This window comes from Pristiophorus japonicus, chromosome 2, assembly GCF_044704955.1.
Source record: "Pristiophorus japonicus isolate sPriJap1 chromosome 2, sPriJap1.hap1, whole genome shotgun sequence".
Lineage (NCBI taxonomy): Eukaryota > Metazoa > Chordata > Chondrichthyes > Pristiophoridae > Pristiophorus > Pristiophorus japonicus.
In genome coordinates this window covers 228,533,688-228,554,421 of record NC_091978.1, presented here as the reverse complement: position 1 = coordinate 228,554,421, position 20,734 = coordinate 228,533,688, and the positions used below count along the sequence as shown (strand labels likewise).

Below are 20,734 nucleotides of genomic sequence, written 5' to 3'. Positions count from 1 at the left end.
GCATTGCATGCCACACATCTGTACCTCCCCTCCCCCAACTCCAGACATACAGAGAAGACATTTGTTTTGAAAGTTTCATAGATGAACAATGCCTCTGGAGCTTGAGATTCCAAAAGGAAATCATTCAGGAGATGTGTAAACTCTCAATGTGGATCTGAGACCTATTTTAAAGTTGCCTTTAATTTCTATGCATCTGGATCCTTTCAGGCTGCAAGTGCAGATATTAGCAATGCCTCTAGAGCTCCATGGACATGCCTCCAGGACATAGTCGACGTATTTACTGAGGTGTACGAAAGCATGGGCCTTATGCTAAACATTAGTAAGACAAAGGTCCTCCACCAACCTATCCTCATCACACAGCACTGTCCCCCAGTCATCAAGATCCTCGGCACAGCCCTGGACAACCTGGACCATTTCCCTTGTCTCGGGAGCCTCCTATCAACAAGAGCAGGCATTGACGATGAGATCCAACACCGCCTCCAGAGCGCCAGTGCAGCCTTCGACTGCCTGATGAAAAGAGTGTTTGAAGAGCAGGCCCTCAAAACTGTCATCAAGCTCATGGTCTACAGGGCCATAGTAATACCCGCCCTCCTGTATGGTTCAGAGACATGGACCATGTACAGTAGACATTTCAAGTCACTGGAGAAATACCACCAACGATGTCTCCACAAGATCCTACAAATCCCCTGGGATGACAGAAGCACCAATGTTACCATCCTTGTCCTGGCCAACATCCATGATTGAAGCACTGACCACACTTGATCAGCTCCACTGGGCAGGCCACATAGTTCGCATGCCAGATACGAGACTCCCAAAGCAAGTGCTCTACTTGGAACTCGTCCATGGCAAACGAGCCAAAGGTGGGCAACGGAAACATTACAAAGCCTCCCTGATAAAGTGCGACATCCCCACTGACACCTGGGAGTCCCTGGCCAAAGATCGGCCTAAGTGGAGAAAGTGCATCCGGGAGGGCGCTGAGATCCTTGAGTTTTGTCACTGAGAGCATGCAGAAATCAAACGCAGGCAGCGGAAGGAGCGTGCGGCAAACCAGGCTCCCCACCCACCTTTTCCTTCAACCACTGTCTGTCCCACAGAGACAGAGACTGTGGTTCTCGTATTGGACTGTACAGTCACCTAAGAACTCATGCTAAGAGTGGAAGCAAGTCTTCCTCAATTCCGAGAAACTGCCTATGATGATGATGAGAGCTGCAGAACAAGAAAAAAGAAATACTTGCACTTATACAGCACCTTTCACAACCTCAGGACATCCCAAAGCACTTTACATTCACGGAAGTACTTTTTGAAGTGTAGTCACTGTTGTAACATAAGAAACGTAGCAACCAATTTGTGCACAGTTAGCTCCCACAAACAGCAATGTGATAATGACCAGATAATCTGTTTTTTAGTGATATCGATTGAGGGATAAATATTGGCCAGGACACCAGGAATAATTCTCCTGCTCTTCTTCTAAATGGTGCTGTAGGGTCTTTTATAGCCACTTTTGGGAGCAGATGGGGCCTCAATTTAATGTTTCATCAGAAAGACGGCACCTCTGACAATGTAGGACTGCACTGCAGTGTCAGCCTAGATTTTTGTGCTCAAGTCTCTGGAGTGGGATTTGAACCCACAGCCTTCTAACTCAGAGTTGGGAGTGAGACTGAGCCACAGCTGACAACAAAGATGTTTACAGTGTTACAGATGCAATAATTGAGAGATCATTTAATTGCATTAAGATGCCAATGGACTTCAAATCACAGCATAAGAAGACTGTTGGCTTCTACAGGATGGCTGACTTTCCCAGAGTGCAAAATAACATTGACAGAATGCACATTAACGTAACAGCCCCATCATTGACGCCACTGACGAATAGGAAGGAATTCCATTTCATCAACGTTCAACCATAGAATCATAGAAATTTATGACACAGAAGGAGCGTCGGCGGCAGTCGGGAGCAGCGTCGAGCAGGTCCGTTGGTGAGGCCTATAAAAGGCACAGCAGGGAGTCCGGGGCCCAGCGTCGGCGGCAGTCGGGAGCAGCGTCGGAGGTGCGTGGAGCGGCCTATAAAAGGCACAGCAGGGAGTCCGGGGGCCAGCGTCGGCGGCAGTCAGGAGCAGCATCGAGGAGGTCTGTTGAGGAGGCCTATAAAAGGTACAGCAGGGAGTCCGGGGCCCAGCGTCGAGGAGGTCCGTTGGTGAGGCCTATAAAAGGCGTACTTGTGCAGCTACAGGGAGAAGGCAAAAAAGAAGTAGAAAGAAACAGAAAGGTGACGTCACAGCCAAGGGGGTAAGTGATTGGCTGGTGATTGGTGAGTAGTTTTTCTTTTTTCTCTTCTATAACAGTGAGTAAACTTTAGCATTGTTGTTGCCTATCTAAGAGTTAAGTCATGGCAGGAGAGCTCGGTCACGTGTTATGCTCCTCCTGTACCATGTGGGAACTCAGGGACGACTCCAGTGTCCCTGACGACTACATGTGCGGGAAGTGTATCTGCCTCCAGCTCCTGACAGACCGCGTTGCGGAGTTGGAGCTGAGGGTGGATTCACTCTGGAGCATCCACGATGCTGAGAATGACGTGAATAGCACGTTTAGTGAGTTGGTCATAGGGCAGGTGAAGGGTCCACAGCCAGATAGGGAATGGAAGACCAGCAGGAAGAGCAGTGCAAGGAAGGTAGTGCAGGGGTCCCCTGCGGTCATCCTCCTGCAAAACAGATACACCGTTTTGAGTACTTTTGAGGGGGATGACTCATCAGGGGAGGGCAGCAGTAGCCAAGTTCATGGCACCGTGGCTGGCTCTGCTGCACAGGAGGGCAGGAAAAAGAGCAATAGTGATAGGGGATTCGATTGTAAGGGGAATAGATAGGCATTTCTGCGGTCGCAACCGAGACTCCAGGATGGTATGTTGCCTCCCTGGTGCAAGGGTCAAGGATGTCTCGGAGCGGGTGCAGGACATTCTGAAAAGGGAGGGTGAACAGCCAGTTGTCGTGGTGCACATTGGTACCAATGATATAGGTAAAAAAAAGGGATGAGGTCCTACGAGATGAATTTAAGGAGCTAGGAGCTAAATTAAAAACGTAGGACCTCAAAAGTAGTAATCTCAGGATTGCTACCAGTGCCACGTGCTAGTCAGAGTAGGAATCGCAGGATAGCTCAGATGAATACGTGGCTTGAGCATTGGTGCAGCAGGGAGGGATTCAAATTCCTGGGGCATTGGAACCGGTTCTGGGGGAGGTGGGACCAGTAGAAACCGGACGGTCTGCACCTAGGCAGGACCGGAACCAATGTCCAGGGGGAGTGTTTGCTAGTGCTGTTGGGGAGGAGTTAAACTAATATGGCAGGGGGATGGGAACCAATGCAGGGAGACAGAGGGAAACAAAAACAAAAGGCAGAAAGGAGATGAGTAAAAGTGGAGGGCAGAGAAACCCAAGGCAAAAAACAAAAAGGGCCACTGAATGTAAAGGGGCTGAAGGAGGGGTCAAAACCAAAAATCATGGTTTAAAAACTAGTATTAAAACACTCTACCTAAACGCACGCAGCATTCGAAATAAAGTAAATGAGTTGACGGCACAAATCATTACAAATGGGTATGATTTGGTGGCCATTACAGAAACGTGGTTGCAGGGTGGCCAAGCCTGGGAATTAAACATACAGGGGTATCTGACGATTCAGAAAGATAGACAAGAAGGGAAAGGAGGTGGGGTAGCTCTGTTAATAAAGGATGATATCAGGGCAGTTGTGAGAGACAATATTGGCTCTAATGAACAAAATGTTGAATCATTGTGGGTAGAGATTAGAGATAGTAAGGGGAAAAAGTCACTGGTGGGCGTAGTTTATAGGCCCCCAAATAATAACTTCACGATGGGGCGGGCAATAATCAAGGAAATAATGGAGGCATGTGAAAAAGGAACGGCAGTAATCATGGGGGATTTTAACCTACATGTCGATTGGTCAAATCAAATCGCACGGGGTAGCCTGGAGGAGGAATTCATAGAATGCATACGGGATTGTTTCTTAGAACAGTATGTTACAGAACCTACAAGGGAGCAAGCTATCTTAGATCTGGTCCTGTGTAATGAGACAGGAATAATAGACGATCTCCTAGTAAAAGATCCTCTCGGAATGAGTGATCACAGTATGGTTGAATTTGTAATACAGATTGAGGGTGAGGAAGTAGTGTCTCAAATGAGCATACTATGCTTAAACAAAGGGGACTACAGTGGGATGAGGGCAGAGTTGGCTAAAGTAGACTGGAAACACAGACTAAACGGTGGCACAATTGAGGAACAGTGGAGGACTTTTAAGGAGCTCTTTTATAGTGCTCAACAAAAATATATTCGAATAAAAAAGAAGGGCGGTAAGCGAAGGGATAACCAGCCGTGGATAACCAGGGAAATTAAGGAGAGTGTCAAAATAAAAACCAATGCATATAAGGTGGCCAAGGTTAGTGGGAAACTAGAAGATTGGGAAAATTTTAAACGACAGCAAAGAATGACTAAGAAAGCAATAAAGAAAGGAAAGATAGATTACGAAGGTAAACTTGCGCAAAACATAAAAACGGATAGTAAAAGCTTTTACAGATATATAAAACGGAAAAGCGTGACTAAAGTAAATGTTGGTCCCTTAGAAGATGAGAAGGGGGATTTAATAATGGGAAATGTGAAAATGGCTGAGACCTTAAACAATAATTTTGCCTCGGTCTTCACAGTGGAAGACACAGAAACCATGCCAGAAATTGCTGGTCACGGGAATGTGGGAAGGGAGGACCTGGAGACAATCACTATCACTAGGGGGGTAGTGCTGGACAGGCTAATGGGACTCAAGGTAGACAAGTCCCCTGGTCCTGATGAAATGCATCCCAGGGTATTAAAAGAGATGGCGGAAGTTATAGCAGATGCATTCGTTATAATCTACCAAAATTCTCTGGACTCTGGGAGGTATCAGCGGATTGGAAAGCAGCAAATGTAACGGTTCTGTTTAAAAAAGAGGGCACACAAAAGGCAGGTAACTATAGGCCGGTTAGTTTAACATCTGTAGTGGGGAAAATGCTTGAAACTATCATTAAGGAAGAAATAGCGGGACATCTAGATAGGAATAGTGCAATCAAGCAGACGCAACATGGATTCATGAAGGGGAAATCATGTTTAACTAATTTACTGGAATTCTTTGAGGATATAACGACATGGTGGATAGAGGTGTACCGATGGATGTGGTGTATTTAGATTTTCAAAAGGCATTCGATAAGGTGCCACACAAAAGGTTACTGCAAAAGATAGAGGTACGCGGAGTCAGAGGAAATGTATTAGCATGGATAGAGAATTGGCTGGCGAACAGAAAGCAGAGAGTCGGGATAAATGGGTCCTTTTCGGGTTGGAAATCGGTGGTTAGTGATGTGCCACAGGGATCGGCGCTGGGACCACAACTGTTTACAATATACATAGATGACCTGGAAGAGGGGGCAGAGTGTAGTGTAACAAAATTTGCAGATGACACGAAGATTAGTGGGAAAGCGGGTTGTGTAGAGGACACAGAGAGGCTGCAAAGAGATTTAGATAGTTTAAGCGAATGGGCTAAGGTTTGGCAGATGGAATACAATGTCGGAAAGTGTGAGGTCATCCACCTTGGGAAAAAAAACAAAAAAAGGGAATACTATTTGAATGGGGAGAAATTACAACATGCTGCGGTGCAGAGGGACCTGGGGGTCCTTGTGCATGAATCCCAAAAAGTTAGTTTGCAGGTGCAGCAGGTAATCAGGAAGGCGAATGGAATGTTGGCCTTCATTGCGAGAGGGATGGAGTACAAAAGCAGGGACGTCCTTCTGCAACTGTATAGGGTATTGGTGAGGCCGCACCTGGAGTACCATGTGCAGTTTTGGTCGCCTTACTTAAGGAAGGATATACTGGCTATCGAGGGGGTACCGAGACGATTCACCAGGTTGATTCCGGAGATGAGGGGGTTACCTTATGATGATAGATTGAGTAGACTGGGTCTTTACTCGTTGAAGTTCAGAAGGATGAGGAGTGATCTTATAGAAACATTTAAAATAATGAAAGGGATAGACAAGATAGAGGCAGAGAGGTTGTTTCCCAAGGTCGGGGAGACTAGAACTAGGGGGCACAGCCTCAAAATACAGGGGAGCCAATTTAAAACCGAGTTGAGAAGGAATTTCTTCTCCCAGAGGGTTGTGAATCTGTGGAATTCTCTGCCCAAGGAAGCAGTTGAGGCTAGCTCATTGAATGTATTCAAGTCACAGATAGATAGATTTTTAACTAATAAGGCAATTAAGGGTTATGGGGAGCGGGCAGGTAAGTGGAGCTGAGTCCACGGCCAGATCAGCCATGATCTTGTTGAATGGCGGAGCAGGCTCGAGGGGCTAGATGGCCTACTCCTGTTCCTAATTCTTATGTTCTTATGTTCTTGTACCATTTGGTCCATTATGTCTGTGCCGGCTGAAAATGAATTATCCAGCATAATCCCACTTTCCAGCTCTTGGTCCATAGCCCTGTAGGTGATAGCAGCATCAACGCATCATTCATGTAAATGCCTGTTACCCTCGTAGCTCCATGATCCCTTCATCTGTGATTTGAATACACTGTAAACAACACAGCGACTAGTTTTGGCATAATCTATTACAATAATTTTATTTCTAATTCTGCACTGTTGGTTACCTTATCCTGGTAGAAAATATGACAGATCTCCCAAATTTCTAGCAGGTTCCCACTGTTGGCTGAAGCCGTGGGAATTATACCAGGACTTGGGTATGCATACCACAATTATCCTGGAGAGCCCTGAAGCAAAGTACTAAAAGGTTCCTCTTGACCAGTGCAGCCATTTGAAGCATAATTTCAGACTCCCAATGCTGTGCTCAATTATTACTCTGGTAGAGAATGGGCCATGTTGTAGACCTCAGCATGGCTGCAGAATATATGCCTTGTTGCCTAAAAACCAGCCGCGCATACAGGCTAGACTCTGAAATATGGCTGGCTCACTAAACTGCCTTTGTTTATAGTGTCAGAGTCAACATGGTTTTATGAAAGTGAATTTGTGGTTAACAGATTTATTTGAGTTTTTTGAGGATGTAACTAACAGGATAGATAAAGGGGAACCAGTGGCGGTTGTCTACTTGGATTTCCAAAAGGCATTCGATAGGGTGCCACATAAAAAATTGCTGTGAAAGATAAAAGGTCATGGTTGGGGATAATATATTAGCATGGATAGAGGATTGGTTAACAGACAGAAAACAGAGTCGAGATAAACGGGTCATTTTCTAGTTGGCAGGCTGTAACTAGAGGGGTGCCGCAAGATCAGTGCTGGGGCCTCAGCTATTTACCAGCTTTATTAATGACTTAGGTGAAGGGACCGAGTGTAATGTATCCAAGTTTGCTGCCATTACAAAGCTAGGTGGGAAAGTAAGCTGTGAGGAGGACACAAAGAGCCTGCAAAGGGATATAGATAGGTTAAGTGAGTGGGCAATAAGATGGCATGTGGAGTATAATGTGGTGAAATATGAGTTTATTCACTTTGGTAGGAAGAATAGTAAAACAGAATATATTTTAAATGGTGAGAAACTATTAAATGTTGGTGTTCCGACAGATTTAGGTGTCCTCATAAAGGAATTACAAAGAGTTAGTATGCAGGTATAGCAAGCAATTAGGAAGGCAAATGGCATGTTGGTCTTTCTACAGGGCTCTGTGCGTGGTTTTGGGGCCTAAATTGTCCCTTTTTATAGCCCTGTTAGCGCCGCCAGGGGACACAAACAGGGCACAATGGCATTCTTGCCCAGGGGAGGGTGGCGCTACCACTTCCTGGGAAATTGCCCTGGTGATTTGGGGACGATGTCCAGCCACGCCGTGTCCCACGATTAGTACCCCGGGCCAGCGCACAACCAGTAATAACGTTATCGCCATGTGTGCGACCCCTCACCACCCCATGGGTGAAGTTGCCCTGTGAGCCATAAGGCTGGCAGACATCCGGCGCTGGACCGCCCCTTAAAGGGAAGGCTTTTAACGCCCCAGGTCACCATCTTTATTTGTCGGCCGACTCTTGGATTGGCCCAACAATGGCGGCCCTCGCGTCGACCGGGTGCCATCGTGCAGCCCGGCACTCTGTTTTGGGCGCTGGACTGCTCGCCTGGTCGATCGCATCCCAGGTGGCCCAATAGTGGATGGCAAAGGGCCTGCAGAGTCGGCAGCGGTTCTTCCTTTTAATGGGGAAGGGCACTGTAGTGCGTTAGCACTGCGAGTGCTGGCCTGCTTCGCACACCACTGCACTCAGCGCGGTGCTACCACCCCGGGAGCACCTTTCAAAGGAAGCGGAGCACCGGAGAGAGCGCTCCGCTTCCTTTGGGGGCCGTATAGACCAATTCCGCATCGGAGGCGGGACCTCCGGGCCAGGCACAGGTAGTTCCGGCCCCGAAAGGTTACCGCCCCCAATCAGGCGAGAGGCAATTCCTAGCCCTTGGTCTCCTTATCTGAGGAAGGATATACTTGCCTTAGAGGCAGTGCAACGATAATTCACTAAATTGATTCCTGGGCTGAGAGGGTTATCCTACGAGGAGAGATTGTGTAGAATGGGCCTATACTCTCTGGAGTTTAGAAGAATGAGGTAATCTCATTGAAACATAAGATTCTGAGAAGGATTGACAAGGTTAATGCTGAGAGGTTGTTTTCCCTTACTGGAGAGTCTAGAACTAGGGGACATAGTGTCAGGATAAGGGAATGGCCACTTAAGGCTGAGATGAGGAGAAATTTCTTCACTCAGAGGGTTGTGAATCTTTGGAATTCTCTAATCCAAAGGGCTGTGGATGCTGAATATTCAAGGCTGAGATAGATAGATTTTTGGACTAGGAGAATCAAGGGCTATGGAGAGTGGGCAGTAAAGTGGAGTTGATGCCAAGATCAGATCAGCCATGACCTTATTGAATGGCGGAGCAGGCTTGAGGGGCCGTATGGGTTACTCCTGCTCCTAATTCTTATATTCATACGTTTAAATGAAAACTGAGAAGGTAAGATGCTCTAATGAGGAAAAGGTGCCCAAAGAGTAGGGAGAAAGGCTAAGATGGGACTTAATAATGAGAACCATGCTACATATGAAACACATAACCTGGTGGGAAGGCTTTATTAAAAAGGAAAGAGGCACTACCTATAAGCTGGATTTCTGCCCGTGCCAGGATGTAATTTGAATCATCCATGAAGAGATCGCCTTATTTGAAAAGAAGCAAATATTCTGGAGGGCAATATAGAGCAGGTCATCAATTCATAATGTTTGGGAAAGGAGCTAGGGCAGCATGGTCACTGAGCTCAGAAGATGAGGCGGTTGGGCTTGTTACACTGGAAGAGACAGTAATGGGTGGCACAATGGGTGTAACAATATGTGCCGCAGTGGGTGCAGTAGTGGGAGCAGCAGTGGATACAGTAATGGGGGCAACAGTGGGTGCAGCAGTGGGGCAGCAGTGGGTGTAGTAGTGGGGGCAGCAGTGGGGGCAGTAGTGGGGGCAGCAGTGGGGGCAGTAGTGGGGGCAGCAGTGGGGGCAGTAGTGGGGGCAGCATTGGGGGCAGTAGTGGGGGCAGCATTGGGGGCAGTAGTGGGGGCAGCATTTGGGGCAGTAGTGGGGCAGCATTGGGGGTAGTAGTGGGGGCAGTAGTGGGGACAGCATTGGGGGCAATAGTGGGGGCAATAGTGGGGGCAGCAGTGGGGGCAGCAGTGGGGGCAGCAGTGGGGGCAGTAGTGGGGGCAGCAGTGGGGGCAGTAGTGGGGCAGCATTGGGGGCAGTAGTGGAGGCAGCATTGGGGGCAGTAGTGGGGGCAGCATTGGGGGTAGCATTGGGGGCAGTAGTGGGGGCAGCATTGGGGGCAGTAGTGGGGGCAGCATTGGGGGCAGTAGTGCGGGCAGCATTGGGGGCAGTAGTGGGGGCAGTAGTGGGTGCAGTAGTGGGGGCAGTAGTGGGGCAGTAATGGGGGCAGTAGTGGGGGCAGCAGTGGGGGCAGTAGTGGGGGCAGCATTGGGGGCAGTAGTGGGGGCAGCAGTGGGGGCAGCAATGGGGGCAGTAGTGGGTGCAGCATTGGGGGCAGTAGTGGGGGCAGCAGTGGGGGCAGTAATGGGGGCAGTAATGGGGGCAGTAATGGGGGCAGTAGTGGGGGCAGCAGTGGGGGCAGCAGTGGGGGCAGCAGACAATACCAAGGCTGGAGTTGAGCAAAGCTACGAGCTTGTCAGGGACAGACATCAGCCGAGGATGGTGAGAAGAGACAAAGGTCAGCTGCAGCATAGAATTAGATGGCTTGGAAGGGTACAGAAAAGAAAAGGAAAAAAAGAGGGAGTGAAGGGAATTAGAGAAGGGGTGAGATGAGAGACTAAGAGGAGCTAAGGGGAGGCTAATAAAGGGAGCTTGTATCTGGACAACAGCCACCATTCACTATTAGAAATAATGCTCAAATGTCGTGTTCCTGGTTAGGAGCCTTGTTTGCGCGCGCTGTATTTCAGAGATTTTGGTGGTGTTGCACATGACTTTCTGCCTATTTAGATTCCTGGTCAGATAATATGAAAAAGGCTCCGCCACCGACGGCATGACATTGTAAAGTTTACACTTGCTGTCAGGGATTTTGTTATCTGTCACTTTGCTGTAATAAATACCTCTTTCTTTTCATATCCAGCACTCTATTCAAACCAGAATAAATGAGTAAGAAGATATGGCTGCATCCTGGGAGCTTCAGGATTGGTTAGGCTATGCTTGCACCTCCCATTAAATGTACATGCCACAAGATGCCACAAGATCTCAGTATCACACTCTCTCCTCTGCAGCTCCCACGTCTGTCTGCCTTTCTCTCTTATCCAGTCATGTTTTGCTATATACCGTTCCAGCATCTGAGTTTTGCCCTTCCTTCTATGGATTCTTATATTGGTCACTTCGGCAGGTCTGGGGCATCTGTTGTTGGTGGCGGGCCGCATCCCCACTGCTGGCTCCACCCTGCTGCCGAAAATGAATTTATGTTGATGGGGCTCGTTAAGTCCGCCCAGCGGGTTTCCCGGTCCAATTAGGAGGAAGCGAGTCAGGTGATGTCATTCATGATGCGTCATCAGACAATTTCCTTAAAGGGACCAAGGCCAACTTTAATTTGACAGTTGTGTTGTCAGTGTTCTACAGCATTGAGGTGCTGCAAACACTGACAATGACTGCACAGAATTCAGGGCTGTACCCAGGTTCTCCCATGACTCCCTACAGATGCTTATGGAGAGAGTCACAGCATGCAGGGAGGTTCTGTTCCCTTCCCATGGGTGGAAGATACCTCCTCAGGAGATCAATGCAGCCTGGTTGCACATTGCAGAGGAAGTCACAAGCAGGGATGTTGTCAGGAGGACCAGGGTGCAATGTCGTAAACCTTTCAATGATGTCATTAGTACAAAGCCACACTCACCTTCGTCCTCCTGTGTTTCTTATCATTTTGCCTTCCCTATCCTACTCCTGCACATCGTTATTCACACCAACTTTTCTTGCACCTCCAACTATCCCTCTCTCTCTATATACATTATCACATCCCCATTTCACAAGTCACCTCTCACACTCACGCTCATCCTAGTGCAATCATATCAACCAGCAACATGCAAGGGTAGCCACTTGGGTGCTGTATGCAAGTTATGAGCCAATTGCCTATGGCGAGTTGTTGGCCGTATGCTTGGCGCTGAGTAGCCCTTCGGTGAGATGGTAGGTGATCCGAGGCTTGGCTGAGGGCAGGCTTTGGGAAGGCCAGAGATCCATTTTGTGGTGTGGACCACTTTCCATACCTCGGGAGCCTATTACCAACAAGGGTAGACATTGACGACGAGATTCAACACCGCCTCTAGTGCGCCAGCGCAGCCTTCAGTCGCCTGAGGAAAAAAGAGTTCGAAGATCAGGCCCTCAAATCTGCCACCAAGCTCATGGTCTACAGGGCTGTTGTGATACCCGCCTTTCTGTATGGCTCAGAGACGTGGACCATATACAGAAGACAACTCAAATCACTGGAGAAATACCACCAACGATGGCTCTGCAAGATCCTGCAAATCCCCTGGGAGGACAGACACACCAACGTTAACGTCCTTAACCAGGCCAACATCCCCAGCATTGAAGCACTGACCACACTCGATCAGCTCCGTTGGGCGGGCCACATTGTTCGCATGCCTGACACAAGACTCTCAAAGCAAGCGCTCTTCTCGGAATTCTTACACGGCAAGCGAGCCCAAGGTGGGCAGAGTAAATGTTTCAAGGACATCTTCAAAGCCTCCTTGATAAAATGCAACATCCCCACCGACACCTGGAAGTCTCTGGCCAAAGACTGCCTTAAGTGGAGGAAGTGCATCCAGGAGTCCCTGGCCAAAGACTGCCCTAAGTGGAGGAAGTGCATCCAGGAGGGTGCTGAGCACCTCGAGTCTCATCGCTGAGAGCATGCAGAAACCAAGCGCAGGCTGCAGAAAGAGCGTGCGGCAAACCAGTCCCACCCACCTTTTCCTTCAATGACTGTCTGTCCCACTTGTGACAGAGACTGTAATTCCCGTATTGGACTGTTCAGTCACCTAAGGACTCATCTTTAGAGTGGAAGCAAGTCTTCCTCGATTGCGAGGGACTACCTATGATGATGATTATGCAAGGTTCATGTAAGGTTTCTGTTAATGTGCTGTCAAACATAGAGGGCTGGATTTCGGGGCGTTAATCGCGGCGGCAGGTAAAAGTTCGTGCCTGAAAATAGCTTGTGTCTTCGTTTGGAAGTTTCGGCAAAAATGTCATCTGGAGGAGCATTGGCGTTAAGTCCGACGTTGCATGACTGACTTTGTGCACCCGAGCTGAAACATTCGATGTTAAAGGAGGCGGCCATTTTGCGCATGCGCATTGAATTTCTTTTTCTTTTCCGGTCGCAAATGCTAATGCAGGGCGTGGCAGCTTCCTGGAAACCGACCCACTTCAGCCACTGCTGCTGAGATGGAGGATCAGGAGGGAAGGCAGCATGCCAGGCGCTTCAGCCATGAGGCAAGTGAGACCTTGGTCCACACAGTGGAGAGAAGGTGGGCCTCACTCAATCTTGCTGAGGGAGTCAGACCACTTCTTCCTGTGTTTAAGAGAATATGGAGGGAGATTGCACAGGAGGTGTCTGCTGCAGACACTGTGCCCAGGACTGGCACATAGTGCCACAAAAAGTTCAACGACCTTACGAGGTTCGTCAATGTGAGTACAATTTGCATCTATGTATGCCTCCATGACTTCTAACATGAATCTCACACACTATGTGAAGTTTGTCGTGCATATGGTCCCTCTCAACAGTCTGTGGGGTGGTTTTCACAATGCATAAGAAAGATGAAGGCTTACTTCAGCACCTATTGGCTTTTAATGATCCATGCACATTAGCTCTATCATTTACATCGTCCCTCGCCAGACACTCCGACTGCTGCTATGCCTTTCTGAAAGATCACTTACAACCACCATGTTAGATGCCTCAAACCTGTGAACAAATACTGACGAAGCACATGCAACATCCAAACAAATTGAACGGAAGCAACAATTACATTCACACAGTATCACCTATTGTACTCTGGTAGGCATATATGCCACAACAGCAGAGAAACCCTGTCTAAACCCTTCCTATTTTTCTCTTTGCAGTCCAAATACTCCCATAATGGATGGGAGCAGATGCAGACAGGCAGGGGTCTCCGCCTCAACCAATCCCGTTCATGGATGTGGAGGAAAGGGTCTTGGCCCTAATTGGAGTTCCAGCTCAGACAGTTGCCAGGGACGATACTGAGCCCCCTTCGGGTAGTGAGGGAATGTAAATGACTCAACATACTGCATTGAAAGATATTGTGGAGTTGTGGCGGCCCTTCAAATGAACATGTGCAATTCCACCTTTCTCATGTCACCGTGCCCCCTCCCCTGCTGCTAACTACTCCTCCGTTGTTTTCTACTTCCAGCTGACCATCCAGAGGCGCATGGTGGAGACAACGAGGGAAGGGAAGAGATTGCTCCGGCGGAGCATCGCAGCTCACCAGTTGCTCCATCGGGGCTAAGTTCATCTGGCTTTTTCTGGAGTGGTCATTAAATGAGGCGTTAGGGCCAGAAGTTCCATCTGAGGTGCTAGCGCAGCCTTGCTTGACAAGTTACGTCATGCTGATGGCCAAAATGGAGGGCGGGACGGTAAGTTTTTGTGCTGCCACAAAACAATCTGTGAAACTTCCAGGCAGGCGCTAAATGCTGGACGCCCTGTTTCATGCCCAAAAACACCATTTACTGCCACATCGGGGTGCAAAATGGAGTGCAAAAGAGCGAAAAATCCAGCCCTGAAACTTTTATCTTCAACACTTTGTGTTCTTGGATAGATCTGTGTGCACCTTTGGAAGTGATTTAGTGAGTTGCAGTGAATGGAGAGACATAACGGTACCCCTCTCTCATAATGGTGGTGTGAGAGCCTTGTAGTGATGCTGTATGGTGTTGGTGTGAGGTGGTGACAACCTGGCGAATCATGTGGCAGCCAGGGTGTACAGTGTCGTGAAGTAAATTTGGCCATGGTGAGGCCATCCCTGGCCTCCTGGGCAGCAATATGGTCGGGTGCTGATGCCCTCTCTCCTGTGCAGCACCAGTTGATTGCGGAGAAGGTTGGTGTTGTTGTTGGTGCTGCTGGTATTGGGGCTGATTTTGAGCACCAAGGTAAGACAGTATAAAGGGCACCCATGTTGATGGAATAGATGGCAGGTGAAGCAGAAATGAAAGAAATGATCTGTCAATGGTAAGAGAGGTTATTCCAATGAGGTGACACTGGATGGAGAGTTTGCTCTAAACACTTGCAGCCTGCACAATGCACAATCTGTGTTCTAAATGGATTAAGCAACAGCTTCTGTGCTTGGAAAGCTGTGAGATGGGAGCATTTATAGCACATTTCAAGTTGTCGTGTAATCAGCTGATTCAATGGACATTCAAAATGTGCCTCAGCTTCACAGATGTGTTCCCCGAGCAGTGTGGGTGAGCAGTTAAAGTTAAAAGAAAAGGCTAAAAGGATTATTAAGGGTCTGTCAACAACCCAATAATTGGTTTAATTGAGTCACCCGCCTCTGCAGGTCAAGTCGGATCGGAGATCACAAATGCGCCATTGGGAAAGGTGCATTGCGATGGGATGACAGTGGGGTCCCGACCCGCTATCAAATAAATCTAATTTCCCACCCGACCCACCACTGATCCCACCGGAAAATTCCGTCCATAGAATGTTACAGCTCAGAAAGGGGCCATTCGGCCCATCACACCTGTGTTGGCACTTTGAAAGAGCTGTCTAATTTAGTCTCACTGCCCAGCTTTTTCCCCGTAACCCTGCAAATCAGTTCTCTTCAAATACATGTCCAAGTGCCTTTAGAAAGATTCTATGGCATCTGATTCCACCTCTGTTTCAGATAGTGTGTTCCAGATAATAGCAATCCTCTGTGATTCATTGAGTCACATTGTGTGGTTTAGTGAGCTTCATCTGGAAATATCATGAGTTATTGTTAATTATACATGACTTAGCAAAGTTACAATTTTTATGTCAAAATGGCTCATCAGGCAGAGATATACCAATGCAAAATGCCAGCAGTTTAAATCAGCTGTAGCGAAACATTCCAGCTTCACAGTAAGAGGCACACTATTTGTGATGTTTGCAAAATATCCAAAAACAGAAGAATGAAAGGTGTGGAACAATAACAGGAATTTGGGACAATTCACCCAAAAGTATCCTAAATAATGCTGTGCAAGAAGAAAGACAACTTCTCTCACCCTCTAAAGGAGAGATTAGCATACCAATTGGTGAGACATTAAACAGGCTATAACATATTTTCTTCACAGATTCACTGATTGTACAGTGTTTTGGCAGGTTTGAGTATAAAATCAGAAGTATCAGAAGGTATGGAGCAATGAGCTTTGAAATAAAAATGCAGTTTATAATTGACCTGGATAATTTCTAAACATTTATTCCAATGAAATTCTTCTAATGTCACAATATTGAATATAAACATTTGGTATATAAAAAAACTCTCATGTAAAAAAATTCTGATTTAACAGAATTACTTGCTTAAAATATTTTTTGTACATGGAACATTATTACATTCAAAATAATAGAGGATGGAGTTGGTGTACTTGTCGATGATAAAATACTATTAAACAAACCACAACTACTAAAAGATAACTAAAGTCGGCTGTTAATAACATGATGGATGTAAAATCTTCAATATTGAAGAAAACTTAACTTGTTTAATGTTTGGTATCTTGACATAGTGCCATCCTGGGAGTACACTCATTTGTTAAATGTATTTGACTTGTATAATACAAGGCCACGTGCAAATGTACAAGCTAGACCCAGCTAAATTCGGCTTTGTGGGTTCATCACTACTGTTCAGTTTGATACCACATAGCCATTCAAATGTAAGTGTGTTTTTTTTGGTCGAAGTTCCCATAAACCGTAATTGTACATGTGTTGGGATTTGTGTCTGACCAACAAAAATTGTTTCTGAATTCTGAGGCAAATCTGTTAGTGAGGAGGGGCAAGTGAAGCCAAGGAAATTCAGTCAGCAGAGGGGTGGGAACTGAGGATCTGGACATTCAACCAGTGGGGCTGAGCTCTATTCACTGTCAGTCTCCAATTCAGTATTGGGCAGTCTTTTCAGGGTTTGGAGCTGAACTCGATGGGACTCACATGACAACCAAACAATTAGGAAAGCTGCAATGACCTTTCAATTCCCTTTTGTGTATGCAGCAACTTATGCAACAAAGCCTTTTACTGACCACCATGGGGAAAGGATGTAAAAAGTGTACTAAACTCTGCCTATGGAAAGTGAGGTGCAGAATTATTGCAGGAATACCACTGATATGTATAGCAGTACAGCAATTAGAGCAAGGTGCAGGATTAGTGCTAGGATTTGGATTGACATGGGTCTGGCCACTGTATAGTGAGGTACTTTTTTGACTTATTAATCATTGACTTCACCTAAAAAGTTAATTTTCACCCCCACATTGAGATCGTCTGATAAGAGCTACCATGTTCCTGCGTTGGTACCTAGTGTCTTTATAATGTAACTGTATGCTGACTCCCAGGGCCAGAATGCACTAGTAGCAACGCACTTTGCACCTAATATTACCAGATAAGCCATTGACCAAGTTTGGCATGGGAGTTTTTAATGTATTTCAAGACAGAATCTTGCAACCTCCTCAGCCTTTTTAACATTTTTAAAAGCTATTATTGGCCTCAAATTTCTGGGTACATAATAGTTTCTCTGCCACCAGTAGATACTTGGAAAATTATTTTCACTGTAATCCTTGTAACATAAGGCTCAAAATTACTGTGGGGGATGTTTTTGTATAAACAGTTAATATGCTCATATCAAATTCCTTTCTCAACAATTTTACAGAAACACTTGTTTACTTTATGTCCTTTTGATTCAATCACTTCTTTGTCAATATTGAGATGCTGAAATCACTAAAGCTGCCAATTGGTGCACTTGAGCAGAAGTAAACAAATATCTGAATGCTCATTTTTTTATTGGCAAAGCAATGCAATGTGAAGGCCAAGAGCCCTGGTGCATTATATCACCAAAGTTGGAAAAAATTTAAAGGGAATACAGAGTATATCAGACATTATAAAGCAATGGGACGATACTTAGCAGGTATTAAAGGAAGAAATCTTTTTCTATAGGATCTGCCAATTTCGGAAGAGTTCAAATTTGCTTCTTAAATTGACTTAGTCATTTTAGAAGCGTTGTGTTCAGCTGGTGCCTTGGCCTCCCTGCTTTGGGTGTTGACTTTCTTCTTGCCTTATATAGACTGAGATGAAGCCATAGATTTTGGAAAAGGCTTTTTAAATATTTTGTATAGCTGAAATGCTGATTGTAACAAAAAAACACATATTATGAACAAACAAAACAATATACTACAAATGATTTTCAGATATCAACTCTATTTTACAGCTATTAGCATTTTCAAATTTGCATCAGGAAGTTTGAATGTTTTCTGAAGTCAAAAGGAAAAATCACAAACAGAACCAGCTGTTCCACTAAATCTACGATAGCCTTAACTTTAATTTGATTGCCTTGAAAAGATTTTCTAGCTTACGTTCATAATGTTCTCAACAGTGAAGCTAGAATTATATGCATATGTATGCATACACTGTAACATATACATAATCATATGCATATATGTTTATATTTGTGTATATGTATATATATCTATGCATATGTTTATGTATATGTTTAAATGTATGTATATGTGTTTGTATGTGTATATGTTTACGTGTATGTGTATATACATGAAACTACTGGATTGTCGTAAAACCCATCTGGTTCACTAATGTCCTTTAGGGAAGGAAATCTGCCGTCCTTACCTGGTCTGGCTTATATGTGACTCCAGACGCACAGCAATACGGATAACTCTTAACTGCCCTCTGTGGTTTAAGAAGACTCACCACCACTTTCTCAAGGACAATTAGGGGCTGGCAATAAATGCTGGCCTTGCCAGCGACACCCACATCTCATGAAAGAATTTGTTTTAAAATTCTATCCTGGTAATTGCTTAGAGGTTTTTAATTTCAAAATCATGTAATCTAAAACGGCCACCACACGTTAAAAAAATCCAAGCACAGGCATCTTCCACCCTCCAAGATGTAGTTCAGGATCTGGAATATTAGGTCCTTCATTGAAACACCTGTGAACTCATCCCTTTTTGGCGTGGAAGCAAGTCATCCTCGCTTCGCGGGACTGCCTATGATGAAGTTGACTGATGGTCAGAATACAGTGCAGTCTTTTTTTTTAATTCCCTCCATTACTCATTTATTTTCTTATCTACTTTTTTGGTATCCTGCAATAATTAAGTGTTGAGATAATCTAAAACCATCTATATTTCTCATTCAATTTTCTTTCCCCCCCCCCCCCCCCCCCGCCACTGCACCACCCCCTGCACCACCCCACCACCTAGGCGAATCCTGTCCGTAGTAGCATTACTGCTCATCAGAAAATACATGCTAAGGTGTGGAGTGTGTACAAAACTTTCCAATTACGTCTTTCATTTCACAAGTGCTCCTACCTGTTACAAACATTAATCCATGAAAGATCTGAAAGCAAATATAAATGAAAGGGTATGCAAACATGGAGTGGAGATCTTCTTGATTGAAGGATATCATTAAGATTGTTGCACATAGATGTCCACTTTGTGCTCCTGTTTCTAATGCTATAGTTCGGCACCTGTGAGAGAAAATAAAACAATTAAATTAGAACAATTATTGCATATGTTATTAATGCATAATGTAATTAAGCTACCTTCAATGTGAAACAGGCATTCTTAAATTATGTTACTTGTTTAAACGGCACATTTATTAAAGAACTGTTTAACTCACTTGATCTATTCATCTAAATGTCACAATTACAAACCACTAATCTTAAATAAACTAGATACCAAAATAACAGCATCCCTTGTAAAATATTTTGAGGAATTTATAATATCTTAAATCACAAGGCAGGTCAAGCAACAGCATATCATAGTCAACTCAAAGAATCATGTCAATCAGACAACATCCCAGACTATTCCATCACCATCCCTGGGCACATCCTGTCTCACTGACAGAATAGACCCACCAGCAGTGAGGGCACAGTAATATATGACCTGGGGCGGTCCTGCGAGTATTCAACATTGATTGCAGACCCTATGAAGTCTCATGTCTTTAGGTCAAACAAGGTCAAGGAAATATTTTGTATTAGTCTTTACGGTAGAGGACACTAACAATATTCCGACAGTGGATAGTCAAGGGGCTATAGAGGGGGAGGAACGTAACACAATCACAATCACCAAGAAGGTGGTACTCAGTAAGATAATGGGATTAAAGGCAGATAAATCCTCTGGACCTGATGGCTTGCATCCTAGGGTCTTAAGAGAAGTAGCGGCAGGGATTGTGGATGCATTGGTTGTAATTTACCAAAATTCCCTGTATTCTGGGGAGGTCCTAGCAGATTGGAAAACTGCAAATATAACGCCCCTATTTAAAAAAAGAGGCAGACAAAAAGCAGGAAACTACAGACCAGTTAGGCTAACATCTGTGGTTGGGAAAATGTTGGAGTCCATTATTAAAGAAGCAGTAGCAGGACATTTGGAAAAGCAAAATTCGGTCATGCAGAGTCAACACTGATTTATGAAGGGGAAGTCATGTTTGAAAAATTTGCTGGAGTTCTTTGAGGATGTAATGAATAGGGTGGATAAAGGAGAACCAGTGGATGTGGTGTATTTGGACTTCCAGAAGGCATTTGACAAGGTGCCACATAAAAGGTTACTGCACAAGATAAAAGTTCATGTGATTGGGGGTAATATATTAGCTTGGATAGAGGATTGGCTAACTAACAGAGAACAGAGAGTAGGGCTAAATGGTTCATTCTCTGGTTGGCAACCAGTAACTAGTGGGATGTCACAGGGATCAGTGCTGGGACCCCAACTATTTACAATCTATATTAACGACCTGGAAGAGGGGACTGAGTGTAACGTAGCCAAGTTTGCTGATGATACAAAGATGGGAGAAAAAGCAATGTGTGAGGAGGACACAAACAATCTGCAAAAGGACATAGACTGGCTAAGTGAGTAGGCAAAAATTTGGCAGATGGAGTATAATGTCGGAAAGTGTGAGGTCATGCACTTTGGCAGAAAAAAATTAAAGAGCAAGTTATTATTTAAGTTAAGAAAGATTGCAAAGTGCCGCAGTACAGCGGGACCTGGGGATACTTGTGCATGAAA

General features: G+C 45.5%; 1 pseudogene; it reads right to left on the bottom strand.

Annotated features, from left to right (window-relative positions):
• Positions 1-20,734, bottom strand: part of LOC139229926 (ileal sodium/bile acid cotransporter-like) — a 110,647-nt pseudogene that overhangs the window by 4,863 nt on the left and 85,050 nt on the right.